This window comes from Microcebus murinus, chromosome 3 (assembly GCF_040939455.1).
Source record: "Microcebus murinus isolate Inina chromosome 3, M.murinus_Inina_mat1.0, whole genome shotgun sequence".
Classification (NCBI taxonomy): domain Eukaryota; kingdom Metazoa; phylum Chordata; class Mammalia; order Primates; family Cheirogaleidae; genus Microcebus; species Microcebus murinus.
Window position 1 is genome coordinate 99,729,709 of NC_134106.1, and position 25,037 is coordinate 99,754,745.

Genomic DNA, 25,037 nt, shown 5'->3' on the forward strand with positions numbered 1-25,037 from the left:
CCAACTGCCATCAATCATTAAAACCTGACTCTCTTTTGTAAATGACTGACAACTAGGTAAAGGGTTTTTTTTTTTTTTTTAAATAAAGATTCTCATTCCAAAGGCCATCATATATCAGTCTTGATTGCACTAGAGCATTCCTTGGAGTACAATTAAACTAACATGTTGACTGCACCTCAGCACAGTGGAATCCTAAGAAGAGGGAAAGAAAAACCAGATGGCTAACGGTGAGGCCGCCCGCCTCTTGCCCCCTCTTTCATACTCTTTAAGAGCATACTACGAAATGAGCAGAGCTATTTTTGATAGAAAGCAGCCAGATATGCTTTGAAAGTCACGTCAGAAGATAAAAGGTGTGTACCCATAAAGCTGCCTTCCGTTTTATCACCTTCCCTTCCAAAGGCACGCTCTGGCATCGTTCCTCCTCAGCAAAGATAAGATTAGTAAACAGCAGGCTTTATTAGGAGCTGCTTAGAACACCATTAATCCAACTTAATTGATGGCGTAGTAGGTACCAGATCTTTCTCTGCTCTCTCTTTCCAGAAGACAACACGGGTAGCAGAATCAGACTTCTTTCCAGAAACGGCATCTATCTTTGTAATTCTGCACACTTTCCCATTGCTTCAGCTCGTACAGGCTGAGCAAAGCTCCTTATCTAAGACTCTGAAAAGGATAACAGGACTGCTCGAGTATAAAAACTGCAAGTATTTTATTTATCTCTCTTTCTTTCTGCTTAGATTACCATTATCTTTGGTCACTGAATTTTGTCTTTTGGGCTTCAAATGAAGAGCGAAGTCAACCAGAAGGTACAGCTCTAAACCCAATGGATTACTGCTCCATGAACACACACACACACACACACACACACACACACACGCACACACACACACACATGCACATGCACACCTCCTTCTGGGCTTTATCCTGGGGTTAACTTCCTCATGAATGGTTTCAGATGATTCTGTGACCTTCCTTGCAAAATATTTATGCTGAAGAACAATGCGGGTTCTACAAATGCCTTAATAACTACTACTTATGCTGATGCTTCAGTGTAAGCCAAGCAAATGAGCTGTCTAAAACCAGGTGAGGCATCTTCAGGAGGAGGAGAAATTGCATAAAATTATTGCTGACATGGATTCCAACTCCATCCAGTCATTCTTTCCTACAGCCACATATGAGGCATTGAAGAAGCCATAAAAATGGACTGAGAAGCGGTCCCTCCCTGTAAAAGGCTTCCAGTCCCAATAGATACAGGCATGTGAATATCTATGATAAATAAGAATGACAAAAGTCCTAAATCAAATGTTAAGCAATGTCCTGTGGGCATGCACAGTTAATTCTGACTAGTGGCATCAGGGAAGGCTTCTTGGAGGAGAAAGCAAAAGAGTTCCATTATTAGTGAGTAGGAAGAAGAGCATCCAGGATGAATCAAGGAACAGTTTGACCAAACACACAGAAAAGTACTTGGGACAGATCAGTGCTGTCCCTACTTCTGTCCTGTGAGTACAACATGCACAATTCTCGCCATATCCACATATCATGTGTATTAGTATTTGCTTAATATTCTCTTTTTAACTGACTCCATTTGTACTAGAATTTACCTTTTTAAAAGGAAATTTTATGGCACTACTATAAATGGAAACCCAGTATCACTTGCTGCACGTATAAGATAACTATAAAGGTAAATAAATGAAAATAAAACCATGAGATTCCAGCTAAATACTGTTGTCTGAGCCAGTGCTCACTTTGCTACAAAGGGAAGCCTGGGTGTCAAGATGTTAAAGGCGTCCCAGTCTCCAACTAAGACTTCCTCCTCAAGAGGTTCCAAAAGGATGAGAGAAAATTCTAAACTGCACAAATTGCTCATGTGGTAGCTCAGGGTTATTCAATGCCGCGTTAGTGTACCACCTAAAGTCATTCTGAGTCATTGTCCTACACTCTGGGATCCAAGTCCCTCAGGAGCTGGCTGAGAGAAGGAAGGAGAAAGAAGGCAGAAAGCAGATTTGGGACTTTGAAGTTCATGCTAAGATGTCTGACCTTCACATGAGGTGCTGGGAAATCATTGCATGTAGGTAGTTCTTTAATGAACAGAGAGGAGATGAAAAGGTAAGACATCAGCTCATTTGAGAGAAGCCAAGCGTCTTAAATAGAGTAATAAGAGAAAGGATAGAAAATAGGTAATGATACTCTCTTGCACTCTCTGTGACTGTCGGTATGTTTCTCCATACTGCTCTATCCTTTATATGAACTAAATCATTATTACTGCATTTCATCAAATCTAACATGCTATCAATTGTGAGATGCACCATTATTTTATATGCCACTAAGAAAGAAAATGCTGCCAATTAAATGATGATACAACATCACTTGTAAGAACCATCCAATTTCAGAGGTGCTAAAATGTGGAGGGGGGGATGCTTATCTTAGAATCAATGAGACACATTATTAATCACTATTGCTTAAAAGCAAATAATACAGAGCTTGGAAGTTAATTGGTTTTCAGAAAACAATAAAAAAGCATATCTGCTACAATGTCTTGCTTGATGTAACTAGAGCAATAAATCGTTTTCCTCTTAAGATAAAATGATACATTAACAGAACAATGATTCAGAACTGAGCCTGAAGGATCTGGGTTCAAATCCTGCTTCAGTCACTTACTACTAGCTGTGGTACCTCAGGTGAATAACAAACTCTCAAAACTTCAGTTGGCTTATCTGTAAAATCCTCTTTGTAGTTTTCATTATTTTAAACACGCCCCCTCAATGGAAAACTTTAAGGACCCTGAGCATTTTCCTGCTCGGATTTTTCAAAACTGATTTTTAACAAAAGCTAACTATCATTTGCATCTAATATTATCCATGGTAATGTAGTTAGTAAAATTGTTATTTCTCTTTTACTTATCAGACCCAAAGAAGCACAGTGCCGTAGTCTTAGATTAACATCGTCGTATGCTTTACTGATGTTCACTTAAATAGATAGTGCATGAGAACTAGTCAGTCAGAAATAGAGTAGATTCATTTGGCTTAGATTCAGTTTAAAACTCCAGGGTCAAGCTCTTTGTGATCTACTACCCCAAGACTCCTCCTGAACGCTAATGAGTCTTAGAAATGTGAATCATCAGGAAGAGAAAATGTGGAATCGTCTACTCCCATGCTACCCCTGGGAGCAGAATCCGCTCTTCCAATTGGCAGAGCATCGTCTCTTTAACTTGTGGATTTCTTGACCAGGCGTTTTCAAGCTGGGACACAATCTGAGCCTCGTACCAAGCCTGGGACTTAGACATGGCAGGCATTACTGTTCCAACTCATGGAATAGGAAATTGAGATTCAGGGAGATCACAAAGGGACCTGCCCAACGTCACACTATTGTCAGTAATGGGACCTGAAAGGAAGCCCAAATCTGGCTCCAAATGTGGTTCTCATCCTGCACACTCCATGCTTCCACATGATTAAAAAAGAAAAAAAATCAAAAGAGAGTAATTACACTGTTTTGGTCTTCATCTACATTCTACCTTCTCAGTTTTGGTTGGTGTCTTATTCTTCGTTGGTCTTCCAAGCTTTCACACTGGCCTTCAATCTCTTGCCCACCTTTTTGTAGTGTTCTGGAGATGAAACAAGCTTCTGAGAGACTCAACCTGCTTTTGTTCCTGCATTTTCTGGGGCTGATCAGGAAGGTGCGGGGGACAGTGCTGTTCTCAGGTAGATCCACCAGGGGGCGGCGTGCAGTCCCAACCCTAGGGGCGGGCGCAGGGCGAGGGTGAGGGCTCTGACAGAAGGCTTCTCTCCCTCTGTTGTCACATGACCTTCGGAGCCCAGTGCTGAAGGACTCTGATGGCTCTTCCTGTGGGTGGGCTGTCCGCGCAGGTTAAATGAGTCGATGTCTACAAAATGCTCTCAACTGGAAGACAGCAGGAGCGGCTGTCTGTGGGGCGCCCTCTAATGGACAGGTGGTATCATTGCAACCTTCTCAATCTAAAGAATTCCTATCTTCTAGTATGTCTTTATTTTTTTTTTCCTCTGAGCCCTGTTAAACCAGGATTCAGGAAACCTTAGCAATCAGTTCAGGGGTCAAAAGGCCCTGCATTGATTCTCACAGTCCGTGCTCCAAACACTGCATGTAATTCCCTTCATGGTACCGCTTTCTCCAAGCCCTTTCTGGTTCTTCTGATTTCTCATGGAAAGTTTCTGTAATGTCTGCAATTAAAACACTACAGAATAAAACGCACTACAGAACACTACAGAATAAGACGCAAACATAGAAACTGTACAAATCCTAATCTCCTTATGGTGCGAGGAAGACAGCTCTTCATTACTCACCACCCATACAAAATGGTACTCTCATGCATCCTGACCCTCAGAAATGTCATTTCTGCTTTGCAATTAACATGATAAAGTCACTTTATGACTTTACTACAAAGTGATTGGTAAACAGTTATGAAAAAATGAATCCAAATTACTCCATGAATATAAGATGTGAACAAAAAATTCACAGTAGATAAAATATAAATTGCTAATAAACAATAGAATAAAATGTCAAACCATACTAGTAATCAGAGAAGAGTAACTTAAAACACGGCATAATTTTAAGTGACTGACAATATTATAAAATTCATTCTACCAAGTGTTGATGAGGGAGACATAAATGAGGCATCTGAAAGCACTGTAACTGGTACAATCTTCCTGAAAACAATGTAGCAGAATATATCAAAAGCCTTATGTTTCGACTCAGATGTGCAAAACATGAGTGGGATTTATGATGTACGGTGGTCCTTCAATATTCATTCTCCTCTTCCTCTTTAGGAATAAAATCCCCAATTTTTTAACTGGGTACATGGCCATTGGTAATGAAGATTACATTTCCTAGTCTCCCTTGTAACTAACTGTGGCTTTGTAAATATGTTCTATCCTAAGGAATGTAAGTGAGAATGACGGGTAAAAATTCCAGGTAGTTCCTTAAAGAGGGACATACTTTCTCCCCCCAACCCTTTTCCTTCTTTCCTTCTGGTTGGAATGCAACTGTGATGGCCAGATCTCCAGCAGCCATCTTAGATGTTGAGGTGGTTTGAGAATGGAAGTCACGCATGATGGAGCAACAAAATAGAAAGAGCATACCTGCTAGCTCCAAACTTTTTAAATTTAGAAGACAACTGCTATTTTGTTCAAGCCACAGTAACTTGGAGTTTACTTACGGCCAAATCTAAACCCAGACAATATAGGTATTAATAGTGAATGTACTGCAAAATATTTGATTGAAAACAGCAAGGTACAAAACAGTGTATAAAATACTACTACTTGTATAAAAAGAGGAAAACAAAAAGAGTGTGTATATGATAGCTAGAGCTCTACTTAACCATGCCTCCAATTATTCACACCCCTATACCTTATACAGTCCCTTCCTGCACTGAATCTGAGCTTGCCACGTGACCCACTCAAACGAGTAGAATACTGAGAGCGTGACACTGTGCCAGTTCCTAACCTAAGCTTTAAGAAAGCCCGACAGCTTCAGTAAAGATGCTCTTTGCAGTATTGTTTGTAATAGCAAATAAATACTAAGGAGTCCACCAGGCCTCAGACATTTCTGGCAAACTTGGATGCCCCAGATTCTCCGAAGTTAGAGACTATCAACATGATTTGGTATGATCTACCAAATTTAAATATCTGAACTGAGTTTTGGAAAAAAGATATCAAGAAAAGTTTCAATAGTTTTGTTTAGCACCCAAAAAAAAAGTGAATAAATAAGTAAATACAACTTTAAAAGAACATTTACATTACAGTATTTCTGTGTTAACATATATAGCACAATGATGGGAAAGTGCTTATTATACAGAAAGAAAATGACAGCATATAATGTTATACTCATATAGAATATGATGTCTATCCTGTAAAAAATGCATAGAAAAAAAGACTTTAATTATATAAAAAATAATGAATTGTATAAAAAATTAACATTGCTTGCCTCTGAGTAATAGAATAATGGTTACTTTGTGGGGGCTATTCTTTTCAAACATCTTACAAAAAGAATGTTTTCATTTCAATCATTCTATTTCTATTTCTAGAGGTTTGTTTGGTCTTTTTAAAAATCTTCCTAGTCTTTTTGATAGATTTTTGAAACATTTCTTACTTGGGATTAGTCTATTATTTTGCTCATGTCTCCCCTTCTCATATTTCATCAAACATTTTAAGCTTATTTTCTGTGTCCTTTTTTCTGTATCATCGTAGCTCCAACGCGTGAAGTAACGGCAGGTCTCATTCTGCCATTTGCTGTTTCACTTGACTCTTAATATAAAGCAACTGAATTGTCTGTGTGTTTGTGATTCCTGATTGTGAGGTCGCAGGGGGAGGATCTGTAACTGGGGGGCGGCAGAGGGCCTGGGGTAGAGGAGCACTTCTCCAGGGGGCATTTGTAACCACGTCTGCTAAGCACTCTGAGCACCAGCAATCCAGGACCTCCCACGTTACTATTGTTTCTAGATCACTCGCACAGTACAGTTTCAACCTCCAGAGCCAAAAGAGGACAAGGCCGTTGTTAAAATCCTGGGAAGGAGATCTTTTTCCCCACCCAGAGCTGAGGCTAAGATGTCTCTCTTGGCCTACAGGGAGATTTATGTTTCTAACCCAATTTTTTTCATAGAGAATGTAACCCTTTGAGGGTCCCAGCTTTTTGTGAGGGTCTCAGTTTCAACCTCCCACACTGCAAAGGCCCAAGGCGTGGATTCTGGTGCCCAGCAGAGCGGTCAAAGCTCAAGAATCTGACTTTCTGCCCTCAGAACACAGCCTCAACTTACGGTCTCCACCCTCCTATTTGTTTTTAACCCCCGGAAATTTCATTCATTTGTTTTGCATATATCATGAAAATATGTTATATTTCGGCCAGCATTCTTAGGTTCTTTGAGCAAGAAGAGGTATCAGAGTATCTGGTCAACCCACTAAATAGTTACAGCTGGAAGTTGAGGATGATATTTACTTTTATAATCAGAAAAATTTTAAGTACGAAAGAATCTATCACTATAAAGTGGGGGAAATCTCACCTATTATCCATCCTAGAAACTTCCCTGACAGGTTGCTTTTTCCATCACTAAACATGATTCAGCATTGAGAGGCAGCTTTAGAAAAAACCTTGTATCTCACTGAGGCTGAAATTAACTAATTCATTACCACAGTGAAAGGACATGATACGTAAGACAAGGACCTACCACAGATGAGCAGGGAAAGCGGGGTGTGGGATAACACTCAGGTGCCGGAACAGAGTAGGTTTTCATTAAACTTTTATATAAACAAAATACGAATACCCATATCCACTCGACAATATTTTGGAAAGGGTGCCAGCAGAGCGCCAGGATTTTGATATTCATATTTTATTATTCTAACCATATAGATATTTACACCAAAGGAATCTCTTCAAATATTCTATGGAATAATTCTTAAATATTCAAAAATCTGAGATACCCTCCTCCCCCCACCCCGTATTGTGAATACTGCCAGCAATGATATTGATACATTTGCTTTAATTTGCTTAATTCGCAGAAACCTTCATTTTATGTTCTAATGTGAAAATTCAATGAGATGGCCCAGGCAAAGAAGCGCTTAGCACCTAGTGTCTAGTAAGAGCTTGTATGACGATGGTGATGAAAATGATGACGAAGATAGTGATGATTTTTAAAAGCGCCCATGTGAAACACCAGGCAGATGTGCCAAGTGATTGAAATCTACAATCATTGAAGGGCAAAACAAACACATTCTTTGTTTTGGACTTACAACTTTAAAGGGGGGTGATTGGAGGTTGCTTATTTTTATCTGGAACATCCAAAATTGCATCAGGGGTAACTAAGAACTTAATAAATACTTCCTATTTGCAAGAAATATGAGTACCGCCATGAGGGTATCACAGTAAGTCTTATTATGGTGCGACACATGAACATTAGGTTTCAAACTTCCATTGTGAGGCCAAGACGGACACACACGCCCATGAGGGTGAGCTCTCTGAAGAACACCCCACTTCGGGACTCCGCGTCCTCAGGCCCTGCTTTCTACTGCTCCAGAGAGAGGGGCACACCCACTTTCAGAGCTGAGGATGATGGCTGGTACTTACTCAGCACACACTGTACCATGTGCCAGGCTGAGCGCTCCCTGTGTTTCCTGCTTGTCTCACCCAATCCTCACAAAAACCCTCCAAGGTAGATTGTTATTATCCCGCCTTGCTGGGGAAGGAGCAAAATAGAGTGGTTCAGAGCACAAATCACTGGAACCCCAGCTGTCATTTACCTCGAGCAAAGCGACCTAATCTCTCCGTGCCTCAGTCTTCCGATCTACAAACAGAAATGACAATAGTCGCCAACTCAGGGCTGGTGTGGGGTGGATAAGTTGGTATATGTGAAGCGTCTGGAACATGGTAAATACATACGTCCTGGCTATTATTATCCTTACTGTTCAGATGAAGAAACTGGGGTGTGAAGAGGGCAAGTTGCGTAGCCTGTAGGAAGCAGACTGGGACTCAGACCAGGCAGCTTGGCGTCAGACACTCAAAATAGAAAGGAGCTGGACGTCCAGCCCCTTCTCTGTGGCTGCTATGAAGCGTCACCCTCCAGGTAAGTGCTCTCGCCCCACCCCAGCCGAGGGCGGGACTGCTGCCGACAACTCTGTCGGGTGGCAGTGGAACCAGCACATACCAAGGAAAGGCTTGGCCGACTCCATCCAATTGCTGGAATTTGCTAGGCTTACCCCACTCCGTGACCTGCACACTTTCCCCATGAAGGGTGTGAAGGAACAGCTGCGAGGGGAGGGGGAGAGTCCACAAGCCTCTCAGGCTCAGCAACCGCTGCTAAGTTCCGAATCCCCAGCGCCAGGAAAGGCCCCGAGACAGGAGGAGGAGGGGCTTTGTCTTTCCCACCAAACACATCACCATGTGCCAGGCGCGGTGCTGGGTACCTCACAGGAACTTCGTAATCCGATCCCTGTGACCATTTGATTGTTGTCACTTCACCCTCTCTGCAGATGAGGAACCTGAGAATTAGTGAGATGGGGGAAATGGTCCAAGGACGCACAATTAAGCAGCAGTGCCAGGGTTCAGCCCAGAACTGGGGCATAATCCGTCTACCCAACGCTGTCCTAAGACAGTGCGCACGGGAGATGATGATGCAAATCACATGGCTCAGCTTGCAGTAGCAAGGCACTCCCTTTCCCCAGAGGACCAGTGGACAGAGCCCACCAGCCAAAGACTTTGGAGACAAAGACTCCAACATCTGAGCTCAGCTCCTCACTCTGCTCTATATTCACCATGTGACTTCAGGCCAAACATTCCTAACAACCTCCATTTACTGAGGAACTACTATGTGCTCAGCACTATGCTTCTTGTTAGATCATAAGCCTCACTGGGGCAGGAACAGGGTCTGTCTCGTGCTCTAAGGCATCCTCAGAGTCTAGGACAGTGCCTGGCTCTCAGCAGGGAATGAACGAATGAACGAACAAGCAAATGCATATTCGCTCTAATCCTTACAGTCACTCTGCAAAGTAAAACTCGAATCCCCTGCATGCAGGGAAGGAAATTAAGCTCAGAGTAGTCAACTCCCCCATTCAAGGTCACACAGTTAATGAGCAGTACAGCTGGGACTCAAATACAGCCTATCTGGCTCCCAAATCCTACTCTTTCCACTGTGTTTCTTTTTTCCACAAGGAGACAATGCCACTCTCCCACCTCACAGGGCTAACTGTGAAGATCAAACGAGATAAGGTAAATGAATGGGTTTTGCAAGCCTTGTACTTGGAAAGGTTGCTAACTGATTTTTAACACAAAATCAAAGCCTAAAGTCAAAACAGCACAACTTAAGTGGAATTTTAAGCACTGAGAAGAAATGGGAGTATCTGCAGGCAAGGGCACTCTCGCTGGCTTTGAAAATAAATCACACCGTGTCCTCACAGCACACACCTTCTCGGGAGGCGGGTGAGGAACAGAATCCCCAGATTTAGAATTGTGGAATTGCAAAATTATACAAAGGGCCCCCAGAACAACACTGCACCCTGTGCGAGACTCTGGACAGATTGTCACCTTAACTCCGACTGAACAAAACCGTGACAGCATAGCACCAGGAAGAGGCATCAGAGACGCAGAGCTCCGAACAAAATGCCTGCTGGATATAATCCCTTCCCAGAAGGCCTCCTAGGCCCCAGTGTTGTTTTTCAATTCCTAGGTGATCTGTAACTCCCGTGGTTAAATCACATGATTTAATTAAGCTTCCACAGTCAATGAGAATTTAGCAACACCTTACAGCTAAGGAGTTTTCGCAGCCATGCTCATCTCTCTTACCTATTTCTTGTGATAGTCTTATCCGCATTTTCCTAATAAGAACCTAGAGACAGCACGGAAATCTGCCCACACGATCAGGAAATCGAGGCCCAGGTGCAAAAGTGAACGCTGCATAGACTTCCACCTTCGCACTCTTCACCCCCCAGAAGGTGGCTTAAAACAGATCGGAAGACAGAAAGCAATCAAAGAAAATAAGAGCCACGAAAGCCTTCTTAAGAACCAGAGTAGACGATAGGCCTACAGTGGTTAGTAAAGCAGAAATCTTCAGCGGGTCTCCAAATCCTGAATCATCGGGACTGGGAATCCGCAGGGCACAATCTTGCCAACTTTTGTTTAAAGCTGATAAATTGAGGCACAGGAAAAACTAAAAGGTTATTTTTTAAAAAGTGTACAAGTGTTGCTCCCATAACAGGGCACTCACATTCCTATTTTCTCCCAGAGTCAGCAAAGTGGGGAACTCAAAGCCTTCTGGGTCCAAAGCTGGTAACTTAAATAAGTGACCTGTGGGGCATCAGGATGTGACAAGCGGTGGCCATTGCCCACTCCGTCTTACCCTGATGGAATACATGCTTGGTGTTGCCAGATTTTATATTTTTCAAGAGAGGCCAGAAGTCCTTTCTTTTTGTGGATGGAGGTCGGGAGAATAAAACCTTCTGATTTTTAAATGCTGTCAAATTAAGAAGTTTGGCCAAGTAACTGAAGGCTGCCAATTTGCACCTCCAACCTTTCCCCTCCCGAGTGGTATCCGGGTAGCGCACAAGCCCAACCAGGGTTCCAGTCCTCAATCCTTCGACTATCAGTTATGCGCACTTTCCAAAGGCCACTTAAACTTCCCTGGGCCTCAGTTTCTTCATCTGTAAAATGGCCCCAATGATGCCTGCCTTATTCATTTCATACAATTTTTGCAGGAATCCAATGACATAAGCTTTTCAAAAACAAGAGCCCTTTATCTCCCCGGGACCTGTGCTCAATCAAAATAAAATAAAACAAAAATTTTAAAAAAAGTTTGTTGAACTGAAAAGCACTTTGCAAACAGTAAAGTATATGTTAAATGTGAAGTGTCACACAAAATGCTAGTCCTCAAAATCTTTCTAAGTTGTACAGAAAGATTTTTTGTGGCTTCTTTTTTCAAAAAAAAACACTGCATTTCCCCATCCCCCCAAAAAAGTTCTTCCAACAAAAGTAATTGACAGTATCTGTTTAGTAACTTGAGAGAGAGAGAGAAGAGAGAGCGCTTTTATGCAAATTTGATTTCCCTATAATAATCTAGAGCTATTCTGCTAGAAGGAATTATCTCCGCAGGCTGGCAGCTGTGGTAGGCAGTGAATTAAAAATGGCTCTGTATATGGGAAAATCTGTTCTATAATCAGTGCTATTCTTGGAGAGGACATCAATCTAGCCCAGCTCCCATGATGCTCCACGTGTGTGAATGACACACCAGAGTGAGGTAGAAACTCCCATTACATCACGGCTGGGGATTCTGCCCCACCTGAGACGTTGAACTGCTGTCCCAAGGCAAAGACAGACACAAGTATGGCCTCCAATTGGTTGGTGTGGCCAATCCCCTTAATATACGAAAGAAAACACGAGAAGACAAATCTCTCAACAACGGCTTATTCAACGCAACTCTAATGAACTGCCCAGTCTTGGGGTTACTATAAGGCTTCCAACTTCTCTTTCCTCTCCCCACTCATTCCCTTTCTTTTCCTTCCTTCCTTACTTTTTTCTTTCTTTTCTTCCTCCCTCCCTGTCTCCCTCTCACCCTCTCTTTCCCTTCCTTTCTTTCTTTCTTCCTTTTCCTCTACGCCGTTCTGATACAGAATACAAGGTTCAATTCTCAAGTCACAAGACACCGGGCAAGGAAACGCTTGCTGCACAAGGGCTCTTTGTCCATGGCAAAGGCACATGCTACAGGAAAGTATTTTAAGAAGGAAGCAACCACCACAGTGCTGCACGTAAAATGTCATCACGTTTTTAATGAGGCAACTGCTTGGTCAGTAAAAATACCCTCTCCCAGAGTGGCTGATATGTTCGAGTTAACTTGGGCACTCCGTGTTACAGCCACAGCCATCTCCCCAGAAAAAGAAGTTCGGCTGCACACAGAGCCATTACATAACCCCCAAGTGAGTCCTAGCTCTCCTTCATTGGACCATGGAATTTTCCTGAGAACCTGTGTCCCTGTATTTCCCCTGAGGTGTCCTCCTTCTCTCCCTGAGTCATATGCACCACCGTCGTGTCTGCTTGGAGTGACGGATATCAAAATTAAACTGTGAGGGTGTATCTGCATGTGTGTGCCTATGTCTCCGTGTAAAGGGTTTGGACTTATCCTGATTTAAGTCACTCAGCGTCTTTTAAAATAACTATAAGCCAATGCTAGGAATGCTAAGAAATTGCACCTTCTAAGTTGGAACCGATCAGCTTTCCCTTCCAAGCACTGTAGAGAAATGGGCTTTGTCAACGTGCAACCTCCATGATCCCAGAGACCCAAAGAGCCGGGCGCGCACACACCCGCAGGGGACGCTCAAGGCCTCCGAAACGGTGAGTCCTCCACCGAGGATGGCGGATTCGGCTCCAGCGGTGTCCGAGCATCTGCTTGAGAAGGCAGGGAACAACCCCACGAGGCTGGCAGAGCATTGAATCTGTTTGAGGCCACATTGAGAATGAACATCCAGCACCTCGACGGCTCTAAATAGCTCTCAGAGATGCAAGAAACGCTGCCGTGTCCTTCAAAAATGTTCCCTGGAGAAAGGCAATTGTTCCTGCCACCAGACAGCACCCCTCAGGGCTCAGCTATCTGGCCCGGGCTGCTCATTCTCGGGCAGGAACCATTTCGCTGTGCTCTTCCTGGGTTCTGTCCTTTTGGGCTTTTTCTTTCTCACTGTGGCAGCCATAGACACATAGCAGGCACTGTAGACATGCACGTATCTCTTAGCCCCTCTCCACTCTCTCTTGGAGGCTCTGGAGGGCTCCAAAGTCCTCACGATCGGCACAAAAGCTGCCTACATTATCCCTTCGGTAGGAAAGCAAAAACAGGGTGGCACTGCAGGGTTAATTTAAAAGACAGCTGCATCCATTTTGCTCATTACTCTTCATGTATAAACTGCAAATTGCATTTGAAAATATTTTCTTTAAAATAAAATTGTCATTTCTGAGCTTCCTGCAGGCACTCGGTGTCTGGGGAAAACAAGTAGCACTGACATAAAGCGGGCGTCATCTGCATGCTTTGCAGAGGTAGCAGGCCACACCCTGCTGACCCCATTCCACAATGAATAATGCAATGCGGCGGGGTGGGGAGGGGTTCCTGTTAAATAAGTCAGTCTCCTACTTTGGGAAGCCGGGGAAGAATTTGACTCACAAGCCCCGGCATTCTCCCGGATCCAGTCCACTGACACTCGGTTTTAAGAGGAGGCAGCTAACTGCGTGACTGCCTGGTTTCCTCCCATTGGCTTTGCTCTCACTTTCATAGACCTAAGTTGGTTTCCCCCAGAAATCCTGAAAATGAGAACAAATCCCTTTTATAAATGAGAATTAAACATATGGTCTCCACTGTTTAGCTATTGGGCACAGAGGACCTGTGCCTCAGTCTCCTCCTTTGTAAAATAGGGATAAGTGCCTCTTTTATTGGTTTATTATGAAAATATATCAATCATTTCATGTAAAGTATCTGAAATGATGCCTGGAACATAGTTAGCACACAGTAAATGCAGATATAGATGTATTAATATACATATCGACCTACCTCAAACTCTTTTCCTGAACCCACAAAATGGGAGGCAGCTGCCTAAAACCTTTTTAAAAGGCTCAACTGGAGTAAGGGGCTCTGGATTCAACACTTGAACCCACAAATCGATTTTAACATCATCAAAGAGAGACACACTTGATCTTGCACCTACTGGTATGATATAATCAGAAGCGCACACCACCACGCACAAGGCGTTTCTACCAAAATCTTGAACCTGAACTTGAGCCAGTTCTGGATCTAACAGCTACAAGACTAAAATAAAAGGCACAGAGAAGCATCATGGGTGCATGCAACAAAATCCAGACTGTGGGACATTCAACAGGACAAACTACTCTGCTTCTTCGACAGATAGATTTCAAGCAAGAAAAAAAGAGAGAATATCTTACAAGTAGAGAAAACATAAAAGTCATAACCACCAAATAAAAGGTATAGACCTTATTTTGATCCTGCTTTGAAAAAAAACCAACTGAAAAATACCATTAGTTCAAATTGGGGCAATGCAAACACAAACTGGGCATTTGTGATATTAAGGAGTTATTCTTAATTTTTTAGCTACACCTCCCTTTGAAAGGGGGAGTCCAATTCCCCTGCATTGGATCTTGGGTGGCCCCAGTGACTGGCTTCTCCAGTGGGATGCAGTAGAAGTGGTGGTCTATAACCTCCAAGGCTAGGTCACAAAAGCTTTGCAGTTTCCACACAAGTGTCTTAGAACTCTTGCTCCTGAAACAGGCCCTCTTGGAACCCAGCAATCATGCTGGGTAAAGCCTAAGCACTTGCAAAGACCATCCGTACAACCTAAGGAATTGACACCCCTCCGGAGAGTCCATAGCTGATACTTATATGAAAGAGACACTTTGCAGATCCAGCCATTCATACCTTCAGATGACTGTAGCCCCAACTGAAATCTGATTATGATCACATGATACCCCAGTCAGCCCACAAAACCATGAGAGACAACAATAAACTATTGTTTCAAGCCAATAAGTTCTGGAGGTGGTTTGTTATGCCACAAAATATAATCAGAAAACTCTATCTCTTAGAGACATATTCTTAAGTATTTACAGAAGAAATTTTCAAATTAATCCAGTTGAGGAGTCGGGGGAGGGGGGAGTATAGTTGAAACAAGCTTGGCCATGTGCTGCTAATTGTTAAATCGGGCAATTGGATCATGGGGAGTAATTATACTCTTCTCTCTTGAATATTTTTTAAATGTTTTTTAAGATCTCTGGGTTTATTAACAAAATTTGAAGACTACAGAGAAAAGAATACTAGCTGTTAGAGGATTCCATATGGTAGACATCCATCAATGTTATTCAAATGTGCAGTATTGATAAATTCATTATTACTTGTCCAACCACAGGACGTCCACCTTTGAGAAGGCAGCAAATAGAGTTGAAGGAACCTGGAATGAAGAGTGAATTCAAATCCCAGCCCCACCTTCTTTGAGCTAGGAGTCCTTGGGCACATTCTGCAGCATCTCTGGGCTTCACTGCTTCGTGTACAAGGAACATTTTTCCTGATGAAGTAGCCCAGTGCTTAAATAGTTAAAGGGACAGTGTACACTATAAAGTGCTATGCAAGTATAGGTATTATTGTTGCAAGCTGTAATAGAAAAGAAATCATTTACTCTCAAGGTTCTGACAATATTGTATCACTATAGATCATCTGCTTACCAGTGTAAATGATACTAAATTTCTGTTCTTTTACCACATTACACTCAGGAGCTGGACAGATCCTTTTTCACCCAGGAGGATGTGCTCAGGATGGCCTGATTAAAATATAAGCCATGCAGGGCGTGTGTGTAAGCTCCATTTTGGAGGTGGAAGGCATCTTGAGGAGATATGTACTCAGCATCCAAGGCATCAGTAATGAGGTTTGACACGAGAGCATGTGATTATTGTGATTGTCAATCTATAGAGATGCTGCTATGTTTGGACCAGAAAACCATGTTACTCCAAACGAGAGGTCTGCCAAGCTGCTTCTTGCAGTGGGCAACTCTACGTAGGGGCTTACAGAATGAGCATCCACTTTAGAATAATTGATTATTCTCCCAAACAACACCAAGGAGGCTAGCAAGTCATTAATTTCACTAATAAATTAAATTAATCCACTACAATGTGTGCTACTATATCAAGAACCATAATTCTATATACACCTCTCTTTAAGTGGTGAGTTTCGAAAAAAACAAATATCTGTAACTGAAGCAAATTCTTCCATTAACTTGTCTTTCCATTTCAGTGGTCTGTCACTATTGAAAAAATTATGAGAAAAAAAAAGCTAATAAAATAATCTAAGAATTCAGCTTAAATACACACATTTGCCAAAGGCTCATAACTTCCTAATAAATTAAAACATCACGTTAGGTAGCATCAAATAGCAATAGAACAAATATCACTCTAGGTCCTTGCCTTTTCCCTCTACCGGATTTTGAAGCTTCACAAAGATAAGTTTTGTGTGTGTTCATCTTTTCTGTGGCATTAATTGAAATGCCTTAGGCTAGCATTTCCCAAAGAGGGTCTGCAAACCCCCATGCCACTTAATTTTAATGATTCTATATTTGCTAATGGTCTCTGAAGTCATGTGTGTGTTTGGGAAATGTTGGGTTAAACAACCTTAATGAGGTTTTTGCATTTGGTGCCGGTTGTTTTTAATGACAAGTCTTTTCACAAACGTTAATGTGTACATTGCAAATCTCCAAGAGGTACCCAGAAATGTTTTATTCAAGAGATCTCTCTCCATACTCTTCTTCTGTGAAACACCCCAGGGGAAAGAAAAGAAGCTGACTCTACTCAGTAACTAACATTTGAGCAGCAACTTCCTGTTTGCTCAATGTTTTAAAATTAACTCATCAGGTCTGCTGGAACACTGGAGTTAAGTTGAGCAGGCATCACTAACATTATTTTTTTAATTTTTGAAAATAATTTAGAGACGAAAAAAAATAAGCCTTGTCACCCTGCCTGGAGTGCAGTGGCATAATCATAGCTCACTGCAGCCTTGAACACATGGGCCAAGCAATCCTCCTGCCTCAGCCTCCCAAGTAGCTATAGCTACAGGCATGACAACGGTATTTTCTTACGAGGCTTTATTTTTCAGAGACATTTTAGGGTCACAGCAAAACTGTGTGAGAAATACAGGAAGGTTCCATATCTGGAACCTCTGTCCGCACCCACATGCAACCTACTCCACTATACCTCTCCAAAGTAATGCATTCGTTATAATCTATGTGCCTACACCGACACATCACAATTTCCCAAAGTCCATAGTTTACATTAGGGTTCACCCTTAGTGTTGTACATTCCATGGGTTTTGACAAGTGTATAATGACTTGCAATCACCATTATAGAATAGTTTCACTGCCCTAAAAATCCTCTGTGATCTACCTATTCATCCTTCCCTTCCCCCTAACACCTAGCAACCCCTGTTCTTTTTACTGTCGCCATCATACTGTCTTTTCCAGCATGTCATATAGTTGGAATCATACAGTAAGCAACCTTTCCACATGGGCTTCTCTCACTTAGTAACATGCATTAAGTTCCCTCCGTGTCTTCTTATAGCTTGATAGCTCATTTTTTTTAACACTAAATAATATGCCATTGTCTGGATATAACACAGTCTTTCCATTCACCTACTGAAGGATGTCTTGGTTGCTTCCAAGTTTTGACAATTGTGAATGAAGCTGCTATAAACATCGTATGCGCACTTTCGTGCGGACATACGTTTTCATCTCCTTTGGGTAACTATCAAGGCGCGTGATTGCTGGGTCATATGGTAAGAGTATGTTTAGTTTTTATGAGAAACTGCCAAACTGTCTTCCAAAGTGACTGTACCATTTTGCATTCCCACCAGCAATGAATGAGAGTTCCCGTTGCTCTACTTCTTTGCCAGCATTTGGTGTTGTCATTTAATCTGCCTTTTAAAATGAGAAAACTCAGGCTAGCCTCCAAATGAAGCAACCAGAAGCAAGGTTTTCCAACTGCGGTCAGTGTGCGCCCTCCATCCCTCTAGGGCAGGGTCAGCAAACTCCCGCCCTGAGGTCAAACCCCACCCACCACCTGTCGGTTCTTGTTCAACCTATGAACTAAGAATGGTTTTCACGTTTGTTAATGGTTGGGGGGAAAAAAATCAAAAGAAGAAGAAATTTAATGACCTATGAAAAGTATATGGAATTGAAATTTCAGTGTCCATAAATAAAGTTTTATTGGTACACAGTCATGTCCGTTGTCTACTCGTTGTCTATGGCTGCTCTTACACTGAGCCAGCCAAGTTGAGTGGCTGCCAAACGGACAGGATGGCCTGCAAAGCCCAAAATATTTGCTCTCTGGCACTTTACAGAAAAAAACTGGCCAACCCTGCACAGCAGATTCAGACTCAATTACAAGTATCATCTCTATGAAGAAAATCCTAGGCTTTCTAATGGTTTTCTACCAACAAACTTGAAATATATTCAAAAGCAGTTTCCTTGTCAGGCACTCCTCCTCCTAGAACTCCCTTTCTTACTGTTCCCAGACATCTTAGCATTGTAGAGGTGGTGACGCTACAAGTACAAAGTATTGAATTTTGACTCTGCCAGCAGTAAAGTGTACTGTCTCTAAGATTTAGACTGTGTTTTCCCCTTCAAGGGAGTTAAGCAGCATCCTGCCTGGCTTCATTTTTTTTGCCTTAAGGTTTGTTTACACTCAGCAGGAGGAAAGGTAAGGAGATAAAAGCAATGCAGAATGAATAAAGGAAGACAAGACTACAGCAAAACACGGAGAAGGCAAGATTAGAGGAATAAGCCCCGGGGAAGAAAGTTTACAAGTTAGCAGCTGAGTGGATGGAAAGGGAGATTACACCAGGAACATAGCGGCTGGAGGAAGAAAGAATCACGGAGACAAAATCGCCACAGGCAAAGGTTATTTCAAATGCACAAATCTCCCAACATGTGGATCAAGTCACCGAAATAATTAATTTAATTCTGGCTATTAGTTTCTTTAGCCAGCTGGGATCCCCACCGGTATTTTAGCCCAGATCCTTGTTGGGGGGTCAGTTAGGATGGGGGTCCATGGGAAATGGGAAGACATTTTGAATCTCAGTTCCTTCTTTCTGCTTCTCTCTGCCCCGCCGGAGAAAAGAGGAGAGAGAACCCATGCCCAACGTCAGCCTGAGGAGACCCTGACACGTGAAAGCAGGAAAGATGACCTTGATCAGCATCCTCTGAAGTAGTCTCAGGAATGATAATGAGTAACCAATTATTGAATGTTTACTATATGCCCAGTCCCAAATTAAATCCTCTCCCTATGTTAATGCCTTTGATCCTCATGACAACCCCTTGATTCAAGGAATACTATGGGGACTTTGAAAAGGAGATTTTGAGAACTCAAACAATGAGGAGCTGAGGAGAAATTTGAACCCAGGGCCCATGCTCCAGTCTCCAAAGCTCACGCTCTAAAACTACCATGAAACACTGTCTCCCAGTGAGCCTTCGTTAACAGGCAAATGACCTCAAGGCAATAAATTAATCAAATGAGCTAAGAGAATCCAAACCAGGTTCCTTCTAGCCATCCCATATATTTATTTGTACTGAATTATGATAATATTTGTGAGCACATCTTTGAAACACTGCAGATTACAAAGTGATTTCATGTACATTTACCTTACTTAGTCCTGCCCGAAGGAAAGCTGGAGTAGGAATGGAAGGGAAGAGTGGGAGCCCAACCAGTATCTTCTCTTCCCTTCTTTCTTCTCCTTCCAGAGCAGCAGCAGTAGAAAACCACGTGTCTACCCTTATAGGTCAGGGCAGAGGGTCACTGTGTGCATGAGTTCACCTGGGGTAGGCCTAGTTTATGCCAGTTGTCCCCCTTTCACTCCAGAGTCTCATTCGGGTTACCAGGTATCTACATGGTCACCCTAGCTCGGCGGTCCTCGATCTCAGCCATGCAATTGGATCACCTGGGGTCATTTAAAAATACTGAGTCCTGACTCCAACCATAGACATTCTGACTTAGTTTGCAGTGATTTAGTTGGCAGTGAGCCCCAAGTATAGGTGCTATGTGTTTCAAAAATACAGCTGGGGCTGAGAAGCACTGCACCACCTCTTGTTGAGTTGTTGAGTAGAACTTCTGGGAAACCTGTTTTAAAACTGTTTAAAGAGAGCTTATTCGGGAGGAGGCAGTGACCTTGAGCCCTTCCTCCTTCTTGCTGGGAATAGTAACATAATCGCTAGAGCTCAAGCAACCACTTTGGTCTGAGAGAGGCTAACCTGAACCATACACCAAGGGGCAAAACAGAGAATAGGAGCAGGAGTCATTGATAACTGTGGAACAATGGACTATCTCCACACTTTATTTATAAGAAAAAAAAAATCTTTCTATTTTCAAGCCATCATATCAAATGTCTGTTACCAGCAGCCAAATACAATGCTTGAGTAATACAGTAGGTAACACTATGATACAAATGAGAAAAGTTGCCCAGGGTTACATAGTTTATAAGTAGCAGAGGCCAAATGTTTTGACTCTAGTCTTGTGATCTTTCTGCTAGAGGGCATGGGGCAGAGTATATTTTAAGGACAAAGAAAAGGGTTCCTACTTACAAAAGTAGACCTTTCCAGCCAACTCTACTGACCTTCTAACTGGCTATTTTTGAATCCCATTCATATGTGTTGCCAGGACATTGAGCAAGAAGAGGTTTTAATAAGTTAATAGCTATTATGAACACATAAAAAGTTGGTTTTGCATAAAGAACAGTGAGCTCTTAAATTTTGCTGTACACTGTAGCTGTATTTCTGATAAATTTATGTAAAATTTCTTACATCCCAAGTTATTTTAATTTATTTACTGAACAAATAATTTTTGAGAACCTGGTATGGAAATAACACTTATATTGAGGGGACAGGGTGAGATTGCAGGGATTTGAGAAAGATACATGTTCCTACGTACAAGGAGATTAAAATGTGAGATGGGCCATAAACTATTAATATGTACATGAATAGCTACAGTGGATATTTAGGACTGCCAGCAAAGAGTTGCGATTAACCCAAGAAGGACACTGTGGCTTAAGGACACAGGAAAGTCTTCATAGAAGAGGTGGCATTCATGTTTTAAGATCTTAGAAGGCAGATGGGGACAGGTACTTCAGGCCCAGGAACTGCCTCAAATAAGGCTCAGAGCCAGTTATGTATGACCCTGGTGTGTTAAAGTAGTATCGAGGAGTCCAGATTGACTGAAGCACAATGTCTATGCTAGAGAAAGAGGGTAGATGAGGCTAAGAAAGTAGTTAGGGTCAAATTACAAAGAGTCTTAAAGGCCAGGCTAGCAGCTTTGGAATCTGTTCAGTAGACAGTGTGGATCATGGCAGTGACCTCAGAAGATAAATTTGCCCAGCCTGTGCAAGACCAATTGGCCATGGAAAGAAGACAGGCACAAGACCACATGAGAAGCCACTGCAATAGTCCTGGCAAAAGGTCACAAGCACTGGAATTAGGGCAGAGGCAGTGGGAATGGAAGAAAAAAGGGCTGAGTGCTAGAAACAGAGACCTGACAGCACTTGGCAAGATGTGGAAGACAAGACAAAGGAATCAGACAACTCAAAACTCTGGCGTGTGGAAATGAGAGGCTTTAATTATAAGTTCCTGTTCCAGGAATGCAAATGTCTTAACAGTCAATAGGAAGCACTGAACCAGCCTATGGGAGAGGCACCAGGACTGGAGTTTCAGATTGGGGAGTCATTTGGAAACAGGAGATGAAGTCATTAAAATAGGGAAAGAGCAGAAAGAAGAGAAATTTAAAGACAAAAACTCGAAGAATAATGACAATGGATAGGAAGGGGAAGGAAGGAAGGAAGGAAGGAAGGAAGGAAGGAAGGAAGGAAGGAAGGAAGGAAGGAAGGAAGGAAGGAAGGAAGGAAGGAAGGAAGGAAAGAAGGAAAGAAGGAAAGATGGAAGGAAGGGAGGGAGGGAAGAAGTGGAAGATGGAAGGAAGGAAGATCCAAAAAGCAGGAAGGAAACTAAGAAAATACAAAGTTATAGAAGAAAAAGTTTCAAAGAAAGATTTCTATTAACAGTGTTAAAACAATAAAGTCACCTTATCTTTTTTTAATTTGACTTTTCCTTTCTGGGGCTAGCTTAGCCCTGCTGCTGAACGACTGCCAGCACATGCCAGCAATTCCTTTCTTTCCGTGGGAGGAAATGGCCACAGCTACCAGATAGGTTCTGTGGCCTCACGATGTAACAGAAAAAGAGCTGTCAGTGACTTAAGAGCCTGAATTCTGATCCAAGTTCTGCCTCTCAGGTAAATTTCATAACCTCTCAGGGTCTATGTAAATTCGTCTATAAAATGATGGATCAAGATTAACTGCACAAAGATATATATTCAAGGATGTTCTTTGTAATACTGCTTTATTATAGTAAAAATTTGGAAACAACCCAAATGTCCAACAGCAAGGGATTGGTTGAATAAATTATGATATGTTCATCTAGCAGGTCATTTTGCAGCCATTAAAAGTTATGATATAGAAATAATTTATTGACACATAAAGATGGGTATAATATATTAAGCTTTGAAAGCAAATTATAAAACATGATCTCTTTTTAAAATATGTATATGCATAGAAAAAAGTATAGATGTTATAAATGTTTATTCTCTAACTCTAAAAAGAAATAAGTGGTTTTCTTCATTTCATTTTGTTTACCTGTACTTCCTAAGTTTTCTAGAAACAACATTTATCATAGGTAAAAGTTTAAAAACAAGTATTTTTAAGTGAAATGGCTTTTATATGTCTATAATATTACCCCCCTCCTCATCAGACTATTTATTTTGGTTTTTCTGTAGGAATGCTTATCATATATACATAATAAAAAACAATAGGAATGTTATTCATTATGCATAATTTTAATTTATAAAAAATTATGTGGGCATCCATGGAGCATGGGGCTGCCTTACAGACCCTAAGTCTAGAGTCAGAAAATCTGTACTGTACTCAACAAGTGCAGCCTCAGGAAGGTTCCTTAACCCGAGAGCTCCAGTTTCTTCCATTAGTAAAGTTCAATGATACTCCTCACCCCCATGAGCTTGGGGTCTGAGGTTGGGTTGAATGAAATAAAGTATGTTCCCATCCTTCTAAACTATAAAGAGACACCCAAATCTAAAGCTATCATTACATTCTGTACATCAAGGGTTAACTTGTTTTCTAATTAACACCATAGAATACTTCTAGTTCTGTGATATTTGTCTATTGGTTGAACTAATGTATACCAAAGTCCTACATGAGCCAGCCAGGCACTATAGCGGGTCCTGGAGATGCAAGGAGAAGCAGTGTAGACATTGTCTCTACCCATATGTTCCTATCAAGTCATTGCCTACACACCAAGACACAGTGTTAGACCCTCACAGACCTAATTCTAAGTAGAGCTTTTGAAGGTGTTAGAACCCAAGCCAGGTATTAACCTATCTACACTGCCATTTCTTTCTGTGTCAGATGGGTTGATAATACCCATTTCATAGAATTATTTTAAAGATCAGGTGACTATACAAAGTGTCCGGCACACAGTAGGGCCTCCATAAACATAGCTATTGCCATTTCCGTTATTAATCCTATTGTTTACTGATTTAAGTACCAATATGCCCTCAGCAAATTTTTCTTCCAGTCATTTGACAGTGAATTTTATTTTACCAGATACGATTCAATTTCAATCAGTATCATGTCTTTCACTATTTAGGGCATATTTTGCTAATTCTCTGCCAAAATTCTTGTATTTCAAGAGCAACTTGTGTTGCTGTTATTCAGTTTTCACTCTTTGCCATTGTTACTAGATTTCTCATTGGTTTCTTTTCTTCTCTGAGGCCATAGTGGGGTGTCTAGGTTTCAAATACTTGGCTTCTGTTTGAAAAGTAAAAACAAAAAATACTTTTGGATAATGATTTTTTTTTCCTCAGTGGTTAAAAATAAAGAGAAAACAACTAGAAGAGGAGGCTGGCATAAAGAGAGATGCTATGACAATTACCATCTTCCAGAATTTCGGTCATCTCTCCTAAGAGAACATTTCCGGCAGATGAACACTAAAGAAAAGGGCACGGGTCAGGGCACCATCTGTTGCTCAGTTGGAACAGACCATTCCGCTCAGAAACCACAAGAAGTGTGATATTGCCCTTCACGTCCCACTCTCTAACCTACACCAATCCCAGGCAAATCTTCAACTCTGTGTGTGTGTTTGTGTGCTTGTGTTTTACAGCCACAAAAACACAGGAAGCATCACATCCTAACCAAATAATCCTCTTCTCTTTCAGCAACATGCTAGATACACGAAGCATAGAGTAGAACCCAAAGAGGCCTACAGTCCTGAAAAAACAGAATTAAAAGGCTGTCCTCTTCCAACCTCAGCCTTGGATAACTTCCTTAATGCCACAGCCGAACTGTGTAACTGTGACCACACTTCCTTGTGGCTGCAGTGCCACCTAGCGGCCAGGTGAGCTGGGGTGCACCCGTTCTCACCAGCCTGAAAAAGCAACTTCGATCCGCTGACTCCTCAATCCTTTCCAAAGAGAAACAGAAGTGGCTGGCACACAGGATGGCCAGAATTAGGAATCCTCAGGGTCCTATCACATTCAAACTATTTCCTGATTATTATCACATCCAAATCACCCAGAAGACACAAAAAGGGATAGAAAAATTCCTGCCAGCTTTAGGTTTTCATGTCCAAATGCATCCTCATACAAACTCACAAAGTTGCACAAATATTTAGTCTAAATCAAGGCAGCCTTGTGTCCTTTAAAGTCTTCAAGGCATGCAATTGTATAGATTAGATTATTTCCAAACAAAAAGGAAGATGAAAAATAGGCTCTAAAGACCTGTAATGAGATTCCTCTTTTCCCTTTTCCATAAACCGGCTCTGTCGAGTTGCTGAGATTTCTGATGCCGTCAGACTCACACAACTGAGCTGCAACTTTGCCCTACATAGAACAACCGAAAACATGTATGCACCTTCTAAAGATGACCGTTTAAATAATGTAATTTGTTTGGGACTTAA

The 25,037-nt window shown here is 41.8% G+C and overlaps 1 protein-coding gene across 1 annotated transcript in view; it reads right to left on the reverse strand.

Annotated features, from left to right (window-relative positions):
* Nucleotides 1-25,037, reverse strand: part of PPARGC1A (PPARG coactivator 1 alpha) — a 628,165-nt gene that overhangs the window by 558,337 nt on the left and 44,791 nt on the right. The window lies entirely within an intron of this gene.